Source organism: Sorex fumeus, unplaced genomic scaffold (genome assembly GCF_029834395.1).
Source record: "Sorex fumeus unplaced genomic scaffold, SorFum_2.1 ptg000241l, whole genome shotgun sequence".
Taxonomy (NCBI): Eukaryota; Metazoa; Chordata; class Mammalia; order Eulipotyphla; family Soricidae; genus Sorex; species Sorex fumeus.
Genome location: NW_026606298.1, coordinates 1,927,297 through 1,943,888, shown reverse-complemented (window position 1 = coordinate 1,943,888; position 16,592 = coordinate 1,927,297). Strand labels below are relative to the sequence as shown.

Below are 16,592 nucleotides of genomic sequence, written 5' to 3'. Positions count from 1 at the left end.
TATCCCTGGTACCCCAGATGATCCTCAGAGCTTCACCAGGGGTGAGCACAGATCCAGGAGTTAAGTCCTGAGCACGCTGGTGTGAACCCAAAGCAAAATATAAAAGCCGTTGAACAAAGTGGGTGACTTCAGGCTTTTTCCTCTGAAAACATCTATTCTAGAAACTTGCTATGTGTGTGACGGGGGAAGAAAGCTCAGGACATTTCATGGTAGCTTGATTTGTGGGATAGGGGTTCCCTAAACCATGGGATCTCTAGAGAAGGGAATGTGAGTAAAGACAGCGAGTGTCTCATGGTCTAAAGTGGAGCTCACTGACTTTTCAGCGTATCACCTCTCTCTCTCTCTCTCTCTCTCTCTTTGCTTTTTGGGTCACACCTGGTGATGCACAGGGGTTCCTCCTGGCTCTGCACTCAGGAATTACTCCTGGCGGTGCTGGGGCACCCTATGGGATGCGGGGAATCGAACTCAGGTCGGCTGCATGCAAGGCAAATGCCCTACCCTCCCAGCCCACACTTTCTTTTAAACCGTCTTCTCTATTTTATTTTAAAAATAATTTTCACTTATTCATTTGTTTATTGATTTCATTTTCTTGTCCTCCCCCTTCGCCCTTCACCGAAGGATGTAGAAAGTCAAACTGACCAGCTTCTCCTGCATCAGGTGATGATTGTTTAGCATACTAACATTTTTTTCCTTTTTATTTATAGAGATTCTCCTCTCTTCTACTGGGGAACTAGCAAAACTAGCAAAACGTAGAGAGATTAGAGGAGGTTGAAGTTGTTGCGGTGACTGGAGTTGGCACTCAGCTGTGGCACACACCAACAAGATGACACTCCTCTATCTCCTCTAGTAGTGGTGCTTGCTTCTGTGTGTGTGTGTGTGTGTGTGTGTGTGTGTGTGTGTGTGTGTGTGATGGGGCATTTTCAACTGAGGTACAAGTTATCATTGTGCTCACCAGAGGGCGCTGTGGTCCTCACAAATACGCTTGCTAGAGGTTACACTTCCTGGTCCTGGTGCCCACACTTTTTTTTTTTTCTTTAGTTGCAGTGTGCAACAGGCATCAGCCCCCTACGTGTGGCGCTCACACACCTAGCTGTGGTACCGCAAGGGATAGCACCTAGAGCACTTGGTAGATATAGCTCAATGGTTGAACGTAGGCTTTGCATGTTGGAGCCCCTGGTTTAATACCTGGTACCACATGGAATCCAAGGATCTTGCTTGGTGTATGCAGAACTCTGGGGGTTTGAACTTGTGGCCAAATGCTTGCAAGACTGGCACTCTAAGACTCTGTGCTATTCCTCCGGATGCCTCTATCTAAATCAGCACTTGTACACATTAAGAGAAATGTGTTAATTAACAGCAAAGTGAAGAAAAAGGAAGATATTGAGAATATAACCATTTCAGAAGCTAAAATGAGGATATAAAGTTGATTTAGGCCAATAGTTTTTCAAGCCTAGATGCTGCCTGTTACAATGGGATGAAAGGTTTAAATATGTTCAGTAGGAATGTGTTTGAGTGCACATAGGCACACACACACATACACACGTACACACATACAGACATTCTCTCTGTCTCTCTCTCTACCTAATTCCCACAACAACTCTCAATTAATTGATCCGAAGCTAGACTTTTGCATGAGTGTCTTTTAAATTTCCCCAGATGATTCTAATGTGTAGTCAGCACTGAGAATTACCATTCTCAATAATGACGACATCGATTCTACTTAAACCACCAATTGGGCTTTCTGTAGTGGGACAATCAGGCAATATATGACCCTAAATATCTAGCATCACTGAAAGGAGACAATCCAACACTCTGGTCCTCCCGATGTGACTCTAAGCAAAAACATAGAGCTCAGGCCATGCAAAACTCCTATCAAAATAATGGACGGGGAATTCAACCACGCCGCCTAATAACAATACAGGAAACAAGAATGCTTCAAGGATGCATCTAGTAAAATCAGCAAAATTTACAATGTGAAGCTCCGCAGATACGTTTCCCAGACAGTTCCCAGGTCAAAATTCTACCCAAGAACACCTGGGAAACAGGTAGAAATACAGCATCTCTGGTCCCACTTCTGACTAACCAAATCATACAGTTGGCTAAGATACCCAGGAGGTTATAGAAGTACTGTTCTTCAGATCAAATATCACATCATTTCAATGAACTCATGGGCTATTTAACTCAATGGGTTGAACACAGACTTTGCACGTTGGAAGTCCAGATTTAATACCTGGTATCACATGTACTCTAAACCACCAGGAATGACCATCAAATACAGAGCCAGTAGTGGTTCCTGAGCACTGCTGGGTGTGTCCCCCAAATAATAATAAATAAAAAGCAAATCCTAAAATAAAGAAATCTTTACATGTTTGCATCTTTTATTAAGGAAGCCTTTAAAAGTATGCAAAATCAAATAGGCAGGAAGAAACCACAGTCTCAAGAGATTTAAAAACCTTTAAACAGGGTCTGGAGTGATTCTATAGCAGGTTGCATGTTTGCCTTGCATACGGCTGACCTGGGTTCGAGCCACAGCATCCCATATAGTTCCCTGAACACTGCCAGGAGTGATTCCTGAGTGCAGAGCCAGGAGTAACCCCTGAGCATTGCCAGGTGTGACCCAAAAAAGCCCTCCCCCAAATCTTTAAGCAAATACAATGTCTAGCCCTTTATTACTTCTGGTTCTATAAGAGCAATGATTAAAATCTGTAATAGAGTAAAGAGAATTTCAATGATTCTAGAATGTTTCATCTTGTTTTGTGTGTTTTGTTTCTAGGTGGTTGGTCACATGCGATGGTGCTCAGGCCTTACCCCTATTCCTGCACTCAGGGATCACTCCTGGCAGTGCTCGGGGACCGTATGTGGTGTGAGGGATCAAACCTAGGTTGACCCTGTGTGAGACAAACTCCTTATTCATGGTGCTCTCTCTCCAGCCCCCACGCTTGAGCATTTAAAGTAAGGGAATAACTATTCATTTTTAGGTATCATCTTGACAGTATGTAATGTTTGATATTATAAAGGTAAAAGGTAAAGGCCCTCCCGTTGATCGTCGATTTGCTCGAGCGGGCCCAGTAACGTCTCCATTGGAGACTTTGTTGTTACTGTGTCTGGCATATCGAATACTCTCGGTAGCTTGCCGGGCTCTCCGAGAGGGGCGGAGGAATCGAACTCGGGTCGGCCATGTTGGCCGCTTGTAAGGCGAACGCCCTACCCGCTGTGCTATCGCTCCAGCCCCTATTTGATTTTATATGTTGAAAAATATCAAATAAGGGTTTGCTTAAGACTAACTGGGTTGTGTGCTCGCTTCCGCAGCTCATATACTAAAATTGGAATGATACAGAGAAGATTAGCATGATCCCTGTGAAAGGATGACAGGCAAATTCTTGAAGTGTTCCATATTAAAAAAAAAACTAACTGGGTTGTGAGAGAGCATGCAAGAGAATCATAGATGTACCTTCAGTGGCCTGCTTTTTTTTTTTTCTGGTGCACTGGGTGATGTCTCTGGGGTTTATGATACTGGCCTTTAAATTTTCGTAAGTGGAAATTTCCATCATACAAATATTTTTTATTGCTCAGCAAAACCGTAAGTTATTCACACAGAATTAAATCTTGAAAGGCCCTGGGGTGGTTTTTGAATTAGAAGATTTGGACAGAATTTCTTCCTGCATTATGGGTGAGTTGGATGATTGCTCAGCCCCCAGATGAGTCTTCTTAATTCAGGTTTAATAACATCAAACCCTGTGGACACTGAAGAGTGACACTGTCTAAACGGAATCTAAACAGTTGTCTCTTCCACAGACCTTACTGAAAAGAAAAAAAAATGCAATGACAATTTGCTTTCTTATTGTGCAAATAGTCTCTCTGAAGCCAAGTTACTTCTGTAAAATGGGATAATGACATTGATTTCATATTGAGATAATTACAAAGAAAAAATGGGATGTATTTCGTCTTCAGTGGATGGTGATGGTGTGGGGCTCTCTTTGTGGGTGGAGGAAAACCAAGCTGACTCTGGGAGAGGGAGGAGACTGAAGAGAACAGAAACCATCACCTTAGCATCTGGACAGATCATGATGGAGCAGGAGGGAGAATGAAAGGGAGTTCAAAGAAAAGGGGTGACGCTCACTAGGCACTTCTGGCACTCAAGATCAGGCAGGTGACAGACTGCCAAGCCGAGAGCAGCCCGTAAAACATGGCCAGAGATCACCTTGATGGAGGTCAAGGCAACCCTGGAGATTGGGATGTAGCTTTGCTGGGCAGAGCTGAAAGCCACCAGGGCAACTGGTGGGACACTGGGCTAGAGGCTGCTCTTTCCCTCTGTGAAAGGAGATGTGGGCAGTGGTACTAGAATGTAAGCTCTGGGGGAGGGGTTGGGGGCAGAGACTCCTGGAGAAAGGGACAAACCTGCGAGGAATGTGGAAGGTGTGTGGAAAATACCAGTTACACCTCAGAGACTGAAAGTCTCCCCCCAGTTAGACAGAAAGTCTTCCACGACCATGGTCTTTGGGTCTTGCTCTGCCATTTCTAGCAGGGTATGGTTCATAGGAGAATTCCGTGTTGATTGGTGAGTGGGTGTGCAAGTGTATGTCTGAATGGATGAGTAATCTGATTCATAACCAGGACTTTGGGGATGATAAAGTTGAGTCGACTTAATCTTCCTGAGACAAGGGTTTGCATATATTAAAAAGTAAGAAATAAGGAGGAAAGAAAGAAAGAGAGAAAGAGAGAGAGAGAAAGAAAGAAAGAAAGAAAGAAAGAAAGAAAGAAAGAAGAAAGAAGAAAGAAAGAGAATTCTTAGAGTGTAAGAATGTGTCATTGGGGGCTGGAGTGATAGCACAGTGGGTAGGGTGTTTGCCTTGCACGCAGCTGATGCGGGTTCGATTCCCAGCATTCCATATGGTTCCCCTGAGCACCGCCAGGAGTGATTCCTGAGTGCATGAGCCAGGAGTAACCCCTGTGCATCTCCCGGGTGTGACCCAAAAAGAAAGAAAAAAGAATGTGTCATTGTCTCCAGGATTAGATAAACAACCTTCACACATTTTCTTCTAAGGAAAATTTCTGTATCATTTTTAGTGGATTATTCACAACAAGCAACATAAGATAAATTATTTAAGATCTGCCTTTGGGGCAGTCTTGCGTGGTGGTGGGAAGGTGTATTGGGATTGGTGGGATTGGTGTTGGAATATTGAATGTAATTATTTATCAGGAACAAGTATAACAATAAAAATAATGTGTCATTCACTGATCCAACAACTTTATTGGCTGCAATTATGGACCAGGCACCATGGTAGATATCAGAGGAATATTAGGAGATCAGGGCATAGTGACCCTTGCATTCATAACAGTTGAATTTACGTTTTCCCAAGTGTACGATGTGACCATTCAACCTCCTCCATGAGAAATCTCTGGAATTCCCAGGGCATGGTAGTATCCCCAGATGCAATTAGGAGGCACTTTTGTTTGTTCTCTTACAGAAGGTAGGTAGGTTTCCAGAGAGCATGGAGTAGTTTTTATTTTCTGAAAAAGGAGCATCAGGACAAATAAGTTTGGATCCTCGAGTTTAAACACTTATTGTATGTGAATTGAAATCACATCATTGTATCATAAACATAGAAACCCTGGACTGAAAACCCACAAAACTACCTCTGTTGTCTCAGTTCTACTCTGTTTACTTCCTTCCACCCAGTGGCAAAATCCTTGGCCCTTCTTTTTGTTTTTATTTGTTTATGAGTCACTCCCAGCAATATACATGGGGTTACTTTTGGCTGTGTACTCAGGGATCACTCCTAGTGGTGCTTGGGGGACCAGATGGAACGCGGGAAATTGAACCCAGGTCAGCTGCTGGGTGCAAGGCTCTGGCCATCGCTCTGGCCCCACTATTCACCACTCTTAAGTTGTTTTTTTTTTTGCTTTTTGGGTCACACCCTGCGATGCTCAGGGGTTACTCCTGGCTCATGCACTCAGGAATCGCTCCTGGCGGTGCTCGGGGGACCATATGGGATGCTGGGAATCGAACCTGTGTTGGCCATGTTGGCTGCGTGCAAGGCAAACGCCTTACCCGCTGTGCTACCGCTCCAGCCCCCACTCTTATGTTTTATATATTAGAACTCTAACAACTAAAAAGAGATCTGGTTAACCTCTTGGCCCCCAAGTCCAAAACACAAGATGAGAGCCTGACCATCTCAGCTTCGGTGGACTCTACTTAGGGTTCCATCACTGAAGGGGGGGAAGGAACAAGGTTATGGAGGAACATTAAAATTCTCCCAGGAGGGGCTGGAGCAATAGCACAGCGGGTAGGGCGTTTGCCTTGCATGCGGCCCACCCGGGTTCAATTCCCAGCATCCCATATGGCCCATATGGTCCCCCGAGCACCACCAGAAGTGATTCCTGAGTGCAAAGCCAGGAGTAACCCCTGAGCCTCACTGGGTGTGATCCAAAAAGAAAAAAAAAATTCTCCGAGGAGCTACTAGGAGGCAGAGTTACCCATGGTTTCTTTTTCAGGAAGGTTCAAAGAGGTCTATGGAGATTGAGAGAAAGATGGACAGGGTACCCTCTAAAAAAGCAATGTGAGTTACTAACCTTTCTGCTGGGAGTCATGCTTAGATGGGGCTGAAGGCTTCTAGGCAAGTGAATTAAAACCTTCAGCAAATAGAACTGGTTTTGAAACCCAGTCTTGCTCTTTGTGTGTGTGCTAAGATGTTTATTAATCTTTGAGCTTCATCTTCTCTATCTGGGAAATCGTAATGACCCCACTTCTCCCACGGCATTAATGAGAACATTAAATGGGAGAATAATCTCAAAGGGCTTGTCAGAGGATTGGCAGAGAAAACCGTTTAACAACTGGCAGCCATCGTTACCATTTAGAACAAAGGCTTCTCTCTGAGGGGAAACAGTAGATCCCAGGGTGATGCCTTCTCTTGGTTTATGATTGTGCTGGCCACTCTGATTGTGCTCTGTGAACATTAGATAAGAAAAATTAATTTCAAGGACATTCTCAGTAAAGACCCAGTCCTAATTGAGATTACGCAGTTGTCTGGAACATGAAGGAAACTTTTTGCCCAGTAAGTGTCTTTGTGTTTCTTGCTATCTATAATCTTTTCTGGAAGCCTTTCAAAAGAATTAGAATAATGCTACTCTATGATTTTTTTTTATAACAGTCATGGTTTATAGAACATTTGTTACATAGAAGACATTTCCAAGTAGAGAATCTAGAAATGTCTGCTTTGTTCACAGTGATGCCCTTTTTCTAAGAACTGCTCAATCCTGTGTGTGTGTGTGTGTGTGTGTGTGTGTGTGTGTGTGTGTGTGTGAAGCAAGGTAGTTTTTATTTAAACTTATTTAGAAAGATGTGAGTGGAGAGAAAGAAAAGAAATATGTGTTTAAAAGAGAACATGGGCTTCTCCAGAGTTGAAAGACCTTGCAAAGAGACAGAGAGACAAGCAAGACAGCAAGACACGTGTTCAAGGCAGAAACAAGAGCTTGAAGAGTGAGCAAGAACTGCTCAATTTTCCTCGCTTCCTAGGCAGGGGGGATGGGATCCCGGTGGATGCAGAACCCTACTCCATCATCACTGATATGACCAGGTCCATTGAGTCAACTTCCTTTCCTGAAACCCGAATCTCTTTGCAACCTAAGAGTTTAGCACCAAGACTCCAAGGCAGCTCTCTGTGTCTAGAACTGAAATATAAACGCAAGAATCTGGGACAACCGTAGGTTGTTCCACTGAGTGGGAAACAGAAACATGTTGGTAAAGAGAGAAATGCAATGCTTGGGTTGCAGAGATAGTACAGGAGGTAAAAGGCATTTGTCTTGCACGTGGCCCTTCCCGGTTCCATCCCCAACATCCCATACGGTCTCCCAAGCACTGACATGAGTAATTTCTGAGTGCAAAGCCAGAAATGACCACTGGGCACTGCCAGGTGTTACTCCAAAACAAGAAAGATAATAAAAAAAAATTAAGGGAAAGAAAGATTAGAAGAGGGCTGATGGCTGAGTCAACTCATTCTTTGACCTGGTGGCATGTTTTTCAAAATGCTCTCTATCAGCCACCCAGGAGAAATGGACAGATGGGATTCATTCATCAACCCATTGCCGTGCTCCCTCTGTCTGCTGTGCCTCCGCATTTCAGTACCGATTCCCTAAACAGTTCAACAAAATTGGATGTGCATGCCATCTGGATAGAGTTCCCCTTCACCCACTTACTACTCCTATGTTATTTTTCCCATAGTTTTATTTATTTATTTTTCGTCTTATATTTATTTATCGAATCACTGTGGGAAAAGTTACTAAGCTTTCAGGTTTAAGTCTCGGTCATACAATGATCAAACCCCTTTCCCTTCACCAGTACTCACTTTTCACCACCAAGAACCCCAATATACCTCCCTTCCCACCCCACCCAATGCCTGTGAGGCAGATGATTTCTACTTAATATATATATATTTAAATTAGAGTTCTACATGCTTCATGTTCTGTCAGCACCTGAAGAATGACAATGGGTGGCGAGTGATGTAGTTCCTTGATAGCACTTATCTTATCTTGCACATGTGAGATCCTGGTTCAATCCCTGGAGGAAAGAAAGAAAAAAAATTGCTATGACATTATACATTTTTATACTAAATCACTGTATCACTGTCATCCCGTTGTTCATCGATTTACTCAAGTGGGCATTAGTAACGTCTCCATTCGTCCCAGCCCTGAGATTTCAGCAGCCTCTCCTTACTCAGAGCAATAGCACAGTGGGTAGAGCATTTGCCTTGCATGCAGCCAACCCGGGTTCAATTCCTCCGCCCCTCTCAGAGCGCCCTGCAAGCTACCAAGAGTATCCTGCCCACACAGCAAAGCTTGGCAAGCTACACGTGACGTATTCGATATGCCAAATACAGCATCAACAAGTCTCACGATGGAGATGTTACTGGTGCCCGCTCGAGCAAATCGATGAACAACTGGAGGACAGTCCTGCAGTACTCCAGTGCTTCTTACTCGTCTTTCCCAATGATTGGAGGTTCTTTTCAGGGTCAGGGGAATGATACCTGTTATTGTTACTGTATTTGGCATATATATATATATATATATATATATATATATATATGTCATGGTCCTCCTGTTGTTCATCGATTTGCTTGAACGGGCCCAGTAATGTCTCCATCGTGAGACTTGTTGTTACTGTGTTTGGCATACCGAATACATCACGGGGAGCTTGCCAGGCTCTGCCGTGCGGGCGAGATACTCTCGGTAGCTTGCCAGGCTCCCAGAGGGGCGGAGGAATCAAACTCGGATCGACCATGTTGGCCACATGCAAGGCAAACACCCTACTTCTGTGCTATCGCTCCAGCCCCGCCCCAGTAGCTCGCCGTGATCGTATATATATGTGTGTGTGTATATATATGTATACATATATATGTATTTCCCTCTATGATGATGTGTCCTGGAATATATTCACTCATGCATAAAGCTTGGCCCAAGTGCGTGGAAAACGACCTGGAGTATGGCAGCAGTTGGGTAGTGGAGGTTGGCTGCCTGGGTTGGGTCCCTTGGGGTGGGGAGGGCTCTCTCCCGCCCCACTCTGGGGTGCCCAGGTGCACAGTCCGGTTTTATACTAAATATAAGTATATAATTATAGTAATATAAAATAGCACTGTCATCCCAGAGAGAGAGAGAGAGAGAGAGAGAGAGAGAGAAGGAAAGAAGAAAGGAGAGAAGAAAGGAAGGAAGGAAGGAAGGAAGGAAGGAAGGAAGGGAGGGAGGAAGGAAGGAAGGGAAAGAAAGAAGGAAGGAAGGAAGGAAGGAAGGAAGGAAGGAAGGAAGGAAGGAAGGAAGGAAAAGAAAGAAGGTAGGAAGGAAGGAGAAGGAAGGGGAAGGAAGGAAGGAAGGAAGGAAGGAAAGAAAGAAAGAAAGAAAGAAAGAAAGAAAGAAAGAAAGAAAGAAAGAAAGAGGGACGAGGGAGGGAGGGAGGGAAGGAAGGAAGGAAGGAAGGAAAAAAAAGAAGGAAGGAAGGAAGGAAGGAAGGAAGGAAGGAAGGAAGGAAAGAAAGAAGGAAAGAAAGAAAAATGTGAGCCAGGGAGACTAACAATGTTTTAGAGGTACTAAATCTATTTTGTAAAACCAAGCTATATTCTGAATGGCTGTGTCTAAATTAGTTGCCTGGATTAAATATTTCCAGTCAAAGTGTCTCAGCTTTATATTCCATTAGAGTACTTACTTATCCACCAGAAGAGAACCAAGTTAGGGGGGGCTGGAGCAATAGCACAGCAGGTAGGGCGTTTGCCTTGCATGCGGCCGAACCGGATTCGATTCTCAGCATCCCATATGGTCCTCCGAGCACCGTCAGGAGTAATTCTTGAGTGCAGAGCCAGGAGTAAACCCCCGTGCATCGCCCGGTGTGACCCAAAAGAAAAAAACAAAGGGGGAAAAAAGAGAGAGAGAACCAAGCTAGTTTAGAGGTGGAAGACTATGAAAAGATGTGTTGTCTCACTCTATAGTACTTTAAAGAACTTACACAAAAGTATAAACCAAAACAGGACTGGTGAGGAATCAAAATAAACTCAAATGGAAATATTAGCCTATGGAAAACAGATTGGTTATTTATTTACAAATATACTCTTGACATGATGTGGTAATATGTCTATATTTAAAATGAAATATCCATATCTTTAACAAATAATGACTCCTCGTTCTGCTCATTCAAATCGTATATACTACGTGGAGATGAAGCAGGAGTGAGAGTTTGCTAAATATGAGTGAATTAAAATGATTAGTTCATTTTATTTATTCATTTTGGAGGGCCATGCCCAGAGATGCTTAGGGATGACATATGGGGTGACAGGGATTGAACCTGGGTCAGCTACACACAGGGCAAGTGTCTTGCCTGCTGTCCTATCTCTGGTTCCTACTTAATTCATTTTAAACCACTTTGGTTGCTATTTTGGCTTCTGTGAATACTGCAACTTCATTACAAACTTAGATAAATAGAAATAATTATGGTGTCTGTGTCTTAGAGCACCTGGCAAACCCATTTTAGTGTGATGACTGAATTTTTCAACGGAGCTAGTTACAAAATCAGACAATGACCCCCAACTGGAACTCTGGGAAATAGTCAATACTAAAATCTACCTGCTTTTCCCAGCTTTTTCCATCCTATTATCAAACCTATGTTTTAGGCAAGTCCAAGGGATGTCATACAAATCAGCTTCACTAAACTCTCAAAATGCTAACCTCAGTTCGTTCTACATATATGCAGAAAAAAAAAAGGATTAGAAGCAATTATGGTACATTTATCTCATTTTAGCTTCTGCAAGCTAGACAAATATGCTAAGTAGATAATTTCACAGCTTTTAAGAGTGCCTCTGAAGTAAGAAAAAAAAATCAAAGGATTACTTCATTGTTTCAACTTTATATTAAAGGGAATGAAGTAGACCAGTCACTGCATGTCTAGCAGTCTGGAATTATATCTGCAGTGATCTTGGCTTTTTGTCCACATGGTGCTTTGTCTACTGCAATTGTGTTTCAATGATCTGAATTCTCGGTAATTTAGGAGAAAGAATTTCCCCCTTCTGTACAAGTCAATCTGGTAAACTAACTCACAGTACGTTTCACGTGCCCTTGGCTTTTGAAGAAGTGCTTTCTGGTTTACAGAAAATCTTGTTGTCCTGCTCACTATATCAAGTGAAATTTTCATTGTGCCCACATGTCACAGGTTGGACTGATTTGGAAAGGTCGTTGCTTTCTGCAGAGAGATGACTTGGTTATAGGAACCAGATTATTTCTGCAAAATAGCCAAAAGAGAGCCAAGTAAGTCGACACGTTGATTCAAACTATATTGGAAAACCCTTAAAAATCAATCCTTTAAGAAAACCCATCATCCAGAGAGAAAACACAGGGGGCTAACACCATCTTAAAACATGATGTAACTTCACAAATGTGACTCAGCCCACAAGCATTATTGCATATTTTCTTAAGATTTGCATGAGTGTATAGTTTCTGTGTGAATGCATAGATGCAGTCTTGTGTTGGATGACTTTCAAAAAAATCTCTCATAAAGAGATAATTCATAAAACACAATTTTAGAAACATTCTTTCTCACTTTCATAGGACGACTTTTGGTTTTCAAGTGATTCAGTCAGTTTAAGTAAGAAATTCCCTGGACATATTTCAAAGATACTGCTAAAATTTTTTTCTCTACATGTAAGTTCTCAGAAAATCTACATGTAAGTTCTCAGAAAATCATACCAAGCAAATAGCAATCTTAGACATTATCTGGCCTCTGTCTTTTAAAGATCAAAACATTATTTTACATTTGTACACGTCACATTATAGCTCACTTATTTTACAAATTAGGCTCCCATACTTATCTGCTCAACTCCAGAAAGTGATTTAATGTACTTGAGCAAATCCATACAAACTGTGACTGATTTTCAGTTTTAGCTTCATCTCTTCTTTAGTGCAGAAACAGATGAGTTTTTCCCCTCGTTCATGTTATGATGCAGTGTGAAACTAAAGCTCTCCCAATAAGGCATCATCTTCCCAACCTGGAAGAGAGCCAGCCCTTGCCCTCCTACTTCATTTAGGATAAAATCCAAAATCCCTGGCAGAGGTGTGTGTTATCTGCCATCCTGCTATCTCTCTCTCTCTCTCTCTCTCTCTCTCTCTCTCTCTCTCTCTCTCTCTCTCTCAATTTTTTTTATTAGTGAAACACCAGGAGGTACAGTTGTAGACTTACAAATTTTTGTGCTTGGGTTTCGATTATACAATGATCAAGTACCCATCCCTCCACCAGTGCCCATTTTCCACCACCACTGATCCCAGTATCCCTCCCACCCCCCATCCCTCCCCCCCCATCCCACCCTGCCTCTGTGGCAGGGCATTCCCTTTTGTTCTCTCTCTCTCTCCTTTTAGGTGTTGTGGTTTGCAAAAGAGGCATTGAGTGGCAATCATGTTTGGTCTATAGTCTACTTTCAGCATGCATCTCCCATCCTGGGAGGATCCTCCCAACACCCTTGATTTGGTGCTCCCCCTTCTCTATCTGAGCTGCCCTTTCCCCTAGAATGCCCGGCTGGTCTCCAAGCCATGGAGTAATCCTCCTGGTACTTATCTCGTCTGCCATCTCTTGACCCCTTGTCAGGATACACAGCCACACCACTCCCCACTTTCCTGCCAGCCTTCCTTCTTTTGCCTGGGGGTAATAGAGGACTCCCCCCTTCCAACAAACACACAAATACACACATATACACACATTCTCGTTCTTACTTCAAGGCTTTCAAAATGCTGGTTCTGGGACCTTCATGCCCATCTCTGCAGCCTTAGTTTCTCTCACATCTCATCTCATATATCCTGTCTCCCCCTCTTTTTTTTGCTATTTTTGGGTCACACCCGGCAATGCACAGGGGTTACTCCTGGCTCTGCACTCAGGAATTACTCCTGGTGGTTCTCAGGGGACCATATAGGATGCTGGGAATCGAACCAGGGTCAGCTGCATGCAAGACAAAAGCCCTACCTGCTGTGCTATCGCTCCAGCCCCCTATCCTGCCCCTCTCCTCAGCCCTGAAGTGCTTCCCTTCATCCACTGAAAGCAGAGCTCTGGTTTGTTACAAGGGCCCAGACTATGAGCCGGATGAAGTGTGAGAATCTAATGAAAAAAAAAAATCAGAGACTCTAGTTCAGCATTTCAGATGGCCGTGTGTGTGTGTGTGTGTGTGTGTGTGTGTGTGTGTGTGTGTGTGTATTTGCCCTGGAGTATTTCATTGTAAAAAAAATGCATAAATGGCGTCTATGGGACTGAATGGTAGGACTGGGGAGGGGGCTGCAGAACAGAAGCGAGGCCAGCAGGGGGCACTGTTGGTTGGGGAAAGGTTGACGACACCGGGTGGATTGGTAAACCTGGCTTGTGGGTACGAGGAATTGTAGGTTCTACTCTGCAGTTTCAATTATAGTAGAACCTACAGTTCCTCATATCCATATAAAGGAGGCCGCTCTGTGAGAGAAAGCGTTAGTTAGTTAGTTAGTTAGTTAGTTAGTTAGAGAGACAGGGACATTCCTTTGCATTGGATACATGTGTCAAATCACTACCTTGCATTTTAAAAATACTTTTATAAAGCTGGAAAAAAAAAACGTTTTCTTTGGGGGCCACATCCAGTGGAATTCTACTCCCAACTTGGTGCTTGATGCTTGCTTGGGGGTGGTATTTGGAGACCCTGTGGGGCTAGGGATTGCACCAGGGGTCCCCCACTAAAGCATATACTCCAGTGCTTTGATTCATCACCCCAGCCCTGGAAATTACATTTTGAGTCAAGTTCTCCTTTCACTTCTCCCTCTCCAGCTACTCTCTACTATAGTTCCTGTTTCATTTTCTTCGTTCCTTCTAAGACTTATGCATAGGTTATGCTTCTCTGTATCTTTCTCCTCTTGCATCTCTCTATATAATTTTATGATACAGTAAAATATATGTTTTATAATATCATACTTTATTATATTATAAAATTAATATAAATATATAAAATATATCAATTATAATTTATATGTGTATTTTATACATATAAAGGTAAAGGTAAAGGCCCTCCCGTTGTTCGTCGATTTGCTCGAGCGGGCCCAGTAACGTCTCCATTGGAGACTTTGTTGTTACTGTGTTTGGCAAATCGAATACGTCACGGGGAGCTTGCCAGGCTCTGCCGTGTGATTATTTGCGGCATTTGCATTTGCAGCCGCACAACATCTTATTATCTTATTTTTTCCTTTGGAGAACCTGGCAGGCTACCGAAAGTATCCTGCCCGCATGGCAGAGTCTGGCAAACTTCTCGTGTCATACTCAATATGCCAAAAACTGGTAACAATGATGGGTCTCATTCTCCTAATCCTGAAAGAGCATTGAAATGGCTCTTTTAAAATCTCAGGGCTAGGAAGAAGGAGACGTTACTGGTGCCTGCTCGAGGCAATCGACGAACAACAAACAGGATGATCGTGATAATTTATATTATAATTGTATAATATATAATATTTTATAATATAATCTCCAGATCTGGGGATCAAACTCAGGTCTCCTACATGTGAGGCATGCATCGAACCATATCCCCAGTCCTAAAGTATAAGTTTTTACGTTGATGGTCCATCTGGTTCCCCCAACACATTTCATTTTACAACTCAACAAATAGTTCCAGACCAGTGAACCAATGGGGAAGGTGTTGACTTGTGATTTAGGAGAGAGCAGCTTTTAGACTGCTTTTCCCATGGGCACTGGTGGAGGGATGGGTCCTCGATCATTGTATAACTGAAACCCAAGCAGAAAAATTTGTAAGTCTACAACTGCACACCCAAAGTTTTTTCCTGGCCCTCCTTTGACGGTTGCTTCTATCCCAACAACTCGTCCTTCACTGTTCAAATCATGTATCCACGGAGCCACGCAATCTGTATTCTCTTTGGCTCCGGTTTCTTCTACTCAGCAGAATTACTCTCTTTCCTGTTGCATGACGTGAACGCTTGCTTGCTTGCTGTGAAGTTGTTGTACCAGTTTCCCGTGGCCATGTACACCAACAGGGTACCTGAATAATAGAAATTTATTCTCTCACGGCTCCCCTGCCTCCAGAACCTCAAGATCAAGGTGCTGACAGGCTCGGCTCCTTCTAGAGGCTGACAGAGCGCCTGCCCCAGGCCTCTCTCCTAGCTCAGGAGGCTGCTTGCAGTCCTTGACTCCTGGGTACGTCACTTCGGTCCCTGTCATAGAAATGGGCAACACTGGGAGCATTGGTGATGGGAAACGTACACTGGTGGGGGGGTGGGTGTTCGATCATTCTATGACCGAAACTCACTTGATCACTTGATCACTTGACTTCCTGTTACTCATCGATTTGTTTGAGCAGGCACCAGTAACGTCTCCATTTATCCTTGTCACGTGCTACTGTAGCCCAATGGCATCTGTTCATTCTAGGAACACGAAGAGCCTCAAACCAATCGTTCAGGGTCTTGACGAAGAAGTCTGACCATCTGGTAGGTGGGCGGCCACGTGGTCTTTTCACATTCCGTGGAATCCAGTCGGTAACGGCTCTAGTCCAGCGGTCGTCTCTAAATCTCATTACGTGTGCAGCCCATCTGATTTTTGACACCTTGGCAAACGAGACAACGTCCCTGATTCTCGATCGTCGACGGAGGTCGGAACTCCAGAGCGTCGAAGAAATAGCTAAGAGGACCGAAACTCAATCATGAACCTTTTGTAACTTGTAACTTGATTGAAGCATCTCATGGTGATTCAATTCTTAAAAAAGTATAAAGGGATTAAAAAAAAGAAATGAGCAGTACAAAAAGAGAGGAACTGGAGGATGAAGGCTCAGAGGCTGAGAAAAAAAGAGAAGGGCAGCGGGGAGAACAAAGAAAATTGTCATAATATGCAAGATGTTCATTGGAAGTGTGGAGAGCTTTGAGTGTCTATTTTTCAGTGACCATGTGGGGGACGGGGTGGCAGCAGGGAGGACACACCCGACTGTGCTCAGAGCTTGCTCCTGACTGTGCTCAGACATCACTCCTGGCAGTGCTCAGGGGTTGCCAGGGGTAGAAGCCTGGTCAGGTGTGTGCAAGGCAAGTGCCTTACCCTCTGTGTTTATTTCTTCTATTCCATC

General features: G+C 43.6%; 1 non-coding gene across 1 annotated transcript; it reads left to right on the top strand.

The window, feature by feature from the left end:
• Positions 1 to 3,293: 3,293 nt before the first annotated feature.
• LOC130018232 (U6 spliceosomal RNA) lies at positions 3,294 to 3,400 on the top strand. The gene has a single exon (XR_008791508.1). It is a non-coding gene; the product is annotated as a U6 spliceosomal RNA (small nuclear RNA).
• Positions 3,401 to 16,592: the final 13,192 nt, after the last annotated feature.